Source organism: Silene latifolia, chromosome 5 (assembly GCF_048544455.1).
Source record: "Silene latifolia isolate original U9 population chromosome 5, ASM4854445v1, whole genome shotgun sequence".
Classification (NCBI taxonomy): Eukaryota; Viridiplantae; Streptophyta; class Magnoliopsida; order Caryophyllales; family Caryophyllaceae; genus Silene; species Silene latifolia.
Window position 1 is genome coordinate 30,865,791 of NC_133530.1, and position 5,704 is coordinate 30,871,494.

Consider the following 5,704-nt stretch of genomic DNA (forward strand, 5'->3'; position numbering starts at 1 on the left):
ACATATTTGAGGTCGAATTCTGAGAGCATCAGAGTCCACCTTGCTAGACGTCCGTTGAGGACAGGTTTCTCGAAAAGGTATTTGACTGGATCCATTTTGGAGTATATCTTGACGGAGTAGCTAAGCATGTAGTGACGTAGCTTCTTCGTTGCCCACACAAGAGCGAGGCATGTCTTTTCGAGTTGCGAGTATTTGCACTCATATTCCAAGAACTTCTTACTTAGGTAGTAAATTGCTCTTTCTTCACTACCTACAGTTTGAGCCAGCATAGCACCCATGGCAGTTTCGGTTACTGTGAGATATAAACCAAGAGGTTGAACTTGTTGTGGCGGCATGAGCACTGGTGGTTTAGCCAATATCTCCTTGATTCGGTCGAACGCCTTTTGGCAATCATCATCCCACATGGTGTGGTCCGTTTTCTTGAGTTTCTTGAAGATAGGCTCGCAAATCATCGTAAGTTTCGATATGAATCGACTTATGTATTGTACCTTTCCTAGGAATCCTCTGACTTCTTTTTCTGTTTGGGGTTGTGGCATTTCGATCAGAGCTTTGATTTTGGAAGGATCTATTTCTATTCCTCTTTGACTAACCACGTATCCCAGGAGTTTGCCACATGTCACCCCGAATGTGCATTTCTGAGGATTGAGTCTCATGTTGTACTTTCGTAGCCTTGCGAAGAATTTGCGAAGGTTCGCAATATGTCCCTCTCTTTCTTTGGATTTGACGATCCTGTCATCTACGTATACCTCAACTTCTTTGTGCATCATGTCATGTAAGAGTTAGTTGCGGTGCGTTGGTATGTAGCTCCGGCGTTGATCAATCCAAACGGCATTACTGTATAGCAATAGGTTCCCCATTGGGTGACGAATGCGGTCTTATGCATATCTTCCATGGCCATTTTGATTTGGTTATAACCTGCATATCCATCCATGAAGGATAGTAATGCGTGGTCTGCAGTGTTGTCCACTAATATGTCGATGTGAGGTAGAGGAAAGTCATCCTTTGGACTCGCTTTGTTCAAATCCCTAAAGTCAACACAAACGCGGATTCTCCCATCCTTTTTGGGCACGGGTACTATGTTAGCTACCCAGTCAGAATACTCGGAAACTTTGATGAACCCGGCTTTGAATTGCTTATCAACTTCTTCTTTAATCTTTAGAGCCCATTCTGTTCTCATTCGTCGAAGCTTCTGTTTCACAGGTTTGAAACCTGGCTTAATCGGAATCCTATGTTCGGCAATATCCCTGTCGATCCCTGGCATGTCTTTTTAGGACCAAGCGAAAACGTCTTTGAATTCATTTAGGAGGTCTATGAAATCGGCCCTTTCGGTAGAGCTCAAGGTAGTCCCTATCCTAAGTTCTTTGGGTTCTAGTTCGGTTCCTACGTTGATGGGTTCGGTATCTTCTATTACTGGTCCCCCTTCCCCTTCCTGTAATATTTCTTTGGCTACGTAGGGAGGTATTTCGGTCAAGTCCGGGTCTTGGTCATCCTCGATATCATCATAAAATGCAATTGCACTCGAAAGAACACGAGAGTAAAGCGGAACCTCGATTTATTCATATTAAGATTTGAGTAAAGTTGAAACAAATGAGCCAACCGATCCATGATCGATGGCGGCAAAGGAACGATGAATGGGGCATTTCCGAATTACCGTGACTACTCGAGGCTAAGCTAGGAGAAACAAAGGGAGTGGGGGTGACAACAGGGGTAGATTATCTAATGACTCCTCTAGACTCCGACTCTGACTCCGACTCCGACTCCGACTCGAATTCGTCGTCTTCTGGTTCTCCTTTGAACATCTCTCCTTCTCCAGTAGTGAGCTTGAAGAGTCTTCCTTGGTTGTTGGTCCACTTGATTGATTTTCTCCATCCTTTCTGTTGCTTTGTGTCGATTTCTGTGATCAACGCGGTAGGGTTGAAGCGATCGTCCTGAAGTATCATAGTAATGATCTCATCCTGCGCGGCCCTAATGAATCGGTCCTCTCCAAACAATAGGCTAACAGCTTGTTCGTCTAAGCAAGGTGCTTGACGGGTTTTGACGGTAGGAACCGTTTCGGGAGGAATGAAGTAGCAATCGTGAAAGATCTCGATTCCGGCTAGCTTCCTCTCAAGATAATGCCAAGGTTCGGGAAATCCATGAAAGAGTTCCGAACTTCCTTCTTGAACGAAGTATCCATTTAAGGTAGGGAGATAGGGCCTCATTTGGACTCCTACGTGCTTGCGGTTTTGGACTTGGGCCAGCATTTCGAGGACTTCCTCTTTTGTAGGTTTGTACCCTAGTCCAAGTGGTATCCTTGTTGAATTGCCTTTCTTGTGTGGTGCGAAGGTATTCTTCCGAATTGGGTTCAAAGGCATTCCAGGGAAGTATCCCTGGGACTTGAGTATGTGGTTGACCACTAAGTTGGAGTAGGGATTATAATATAGAGGTGCCAACTCACTTTCTATGACGTTCACACTTTGGAAGCCCCCAAGTTCGTATATGGGATCCGCAAGGACTTGATTGTTTGATTGTTTCTCGATTATTGCCTTGATGGGTGACGAGGTGATCGTCACTACTTTGCCATTTAGTGGGATCTTGATCTTTTGGTGGAGGGTGGATGTTACCGCTTTGGAAGCACGAATCCAAGGCCTTCCCAAAAGTATATTGAATGAAGCTTCGATGTCCACTATTTGGAAGTTAACCTTTCGTTCGATTGGTCCCGTGGCTACGGTTAGGCTAGCAAGTCCAACCACTTTTCGTCGTGTACCGTCATATGCACGTACACCTTGATTGGTGGGAGTCCAATCCGACTCTTTCATGCCTAGCTTGTATGCCGTTTTGAGGGGTATGACGTTGACCGCGGAACCATCATCTACCAAGGTCATTGGCACATTCTTCTTTAGACAAATGACAGTGATGTATAGAGCGAGGTTGTGACTAGCACCAAAAGGTGGCAAGTCTTCGTCTGAGAAAGTAATAGGATTACTTAGCTTTGGTGATTCTTGGAAGACCAAGTTGACTACATCTTCAGGAGTGGAGTTATGTGCTACACTTAGCTTGGCCAAAGCTTGCAGTAAAGCTTGGCGATGTGGAAATGAGCTTGCCACTAGTTGCGGTGAAAGATCAGCCTTGGTCTTTTGTAATTGCTTGAGCAAATGATCAGTGGGGTCATCTTCGTTGTCATTTGGTGTGACGACGTTGGTTGGACCGTTTTGAGTAGTGCTTTGATATGGGCGACCCGAACGAGTTAGGTGATCCACATCTTGGTCTTCACCATTTTGGACTATTTCCTTGACTACGGAGTTTTCAATGAGATATTCGTCCTCATCATTATCGGCCCAAACCCCATTGATTGCAGCTAGTTCCCTCATTCTCATGATGTCACTTTCTAGTCGTATGATTTGATCGACTAGTTTATCAACCATGGTGAATACTTCTTGAATAGTGGCACTTTGAGAGAAGATTAGTGGCGCATGTTCTTCGGGTATTGCGTTGGGATTGCGTAAGATTGTTACCATGCTCTCTAGTTCCGAAACTTGTCTATCTACACTCCTTGCCCATGTGATGAAGTCGGAAATGGTGGGGGAGATAGTAGAGTAGAACCCCTCTTTCTCAATTGCATGAATTTCATCTTCGGTGGGAGAAATGAGGTGTGAGCAATCTAAGGTAGATTCATCACTTGTAATCACTAGAACTCCAAGAGGATTCTGAGTGTTGTTGGGTTTACCCCCTGGTGGTATTGGGAGTCGACCGTCTTCAATCATATCTTGAAGCACGTGTTTCAACTTGTAGCATTTTTCTGTGTCGTGCCCTTTGCCCCTATGGTACTCACAGTATGAATTTTCATCCCAGAACTTGGATTTCTTTTCGGGTTCGGGAGTAGGTCCAATGGGTTGGAGTTTACCTTGCTTCATTAGCCTCTTTAGAGCGTTGGAGTAAGTATCCCCAAGGTTTGTGAACTTCCTTGGTGGGCTAGTTTTCTTGGATGGCTCGAGAAGGTTAACCTCATCGGTCTTGCTAGTAGAGCCGTATGAACGACTCGTGGACCCTTGATATCCTCGTCCTACCGTTTTGGACAAGAGTCCTTTACGGATGTCATCTTCAATTCGTGTCCCTAATACGGTTAAGTCTTTGAAAGTTTTGATGTTTTGATATCTCAAATGACTGGCATAGATGGGCTTGAGATTATCCACAAACTTTTCCACAAGAGTAGCCTCATCCGGGCGTTCAACTAGTTGAGTACTAGTCTTCCTCCACCTACTTAGGAAGTCGGTGAATCCTTCTTTGTCATTTTGGGTAAGAACCTCTAGAGTACGCATGTTGACTTGGATCTCGGCATTATCCGCATATTGTTTCGAGAATTCGATCGCGGCGTCCTCCCAAGTAGCGACCTTCTTGTGATCTAAAGTGTAGAACCATTGCTTCGGAATGGTGTCAAGAGATGAAGGAAAGATCCTTAAGAACATCTCGGGTTTGATGCCTTTGATAGACATGTAATCCTTGAAAGCACGGATGTGGTTCAAAGGGTTCTCATGTCCTTTGAACTTAGGGATATCCGTCATGCTAAAGTTAGTTGGCAATTTGGAATTGACGGCTTCGTACTTGCGATTGTTTTCCCTATAAATGTCATCCCCCTTAAGGTACATCAATTGCTCCTCTAGGTATTGGAGTCTTTTCTCAGCTGCAGTCGTCCCTATGATAGGATTCTCATCTTTAGACTCGTCATCGGAAAAACGTAGTACTTCACCTTTAGGGGGAGGGAACCTTCCCTCTACATCAAAGATACGGCCTTCGATAAGTTCAAGGCGGTCATAGGTTTGTTCTTGAGTGATTTGCATTTGGGCTAGCGCGGCTAGGATTCGATCACTATTCTCTTGAAGTTGCTGGAGATTTGTTTCATCGCTTGATCCGGGCATCTTGGAAACTGGATAAGAGATCGGCGACGAATCAAAACACGATCGACCATTTCGACACACTTGCTAGAAGAAGAAAAGTTTTGACTCGTGAAGTGGGTGTGTGCCACTTGTGTTGAGTGAGTTTTGAAGAAAGACAAGGTCTTTGAAAATGTGTGTCCTAGTCAACTGTAGTGTAGTTGTAGGAGTGGACTCGAAGTGAGGTTTTGAAATGGGCTTGTGGCCCGAATTTTGACAGAGTTTCGACTGGATTTTGCGCTAATTTGAAGGCCTATTTTTTTTCGAAATTCTTGTTAAAAAAGAACTTTGATTTTTGAAAATTCGTCATGGTTTTGTTTAGAAATGGTGATCACGTAGGGTTTACACATTTATACAAGCATTATAACGGGATGCTGAGTGCATTTAGAAGGGTTTTGGTTTAAAGGGTGGGTTGCCATACCGAACCATCAAACCCGAAGTCTGTGGAGAGGCTCGTGTCAAACAAGAGTAAGGCCGATTCCTAGTCCATTTCCTCGAGTAGTGAAGGCCCTTGATACAAACAAGAGTAAGCATCATGGTATGGATGACGTCAATCGCTACCCATCCTTAGGCCCAAATAAGAATTAGGACCGTTTAGACGGGACGATTGGTCGAATGGGTTGGGTTGGGCCTAGGAAGGCCGAATAAACGATCTAGGAAGATCGAGTTATGAAAACCGACAATTGTCTTATACAAATTTATTCCCTAACCTTGTTCGAGTTTCACCCTAGCTACACGTAAGTGTATATCCCCAGCGGAGTCGCCAAACTGTGGACAGCGGGCCGCCCACGGGG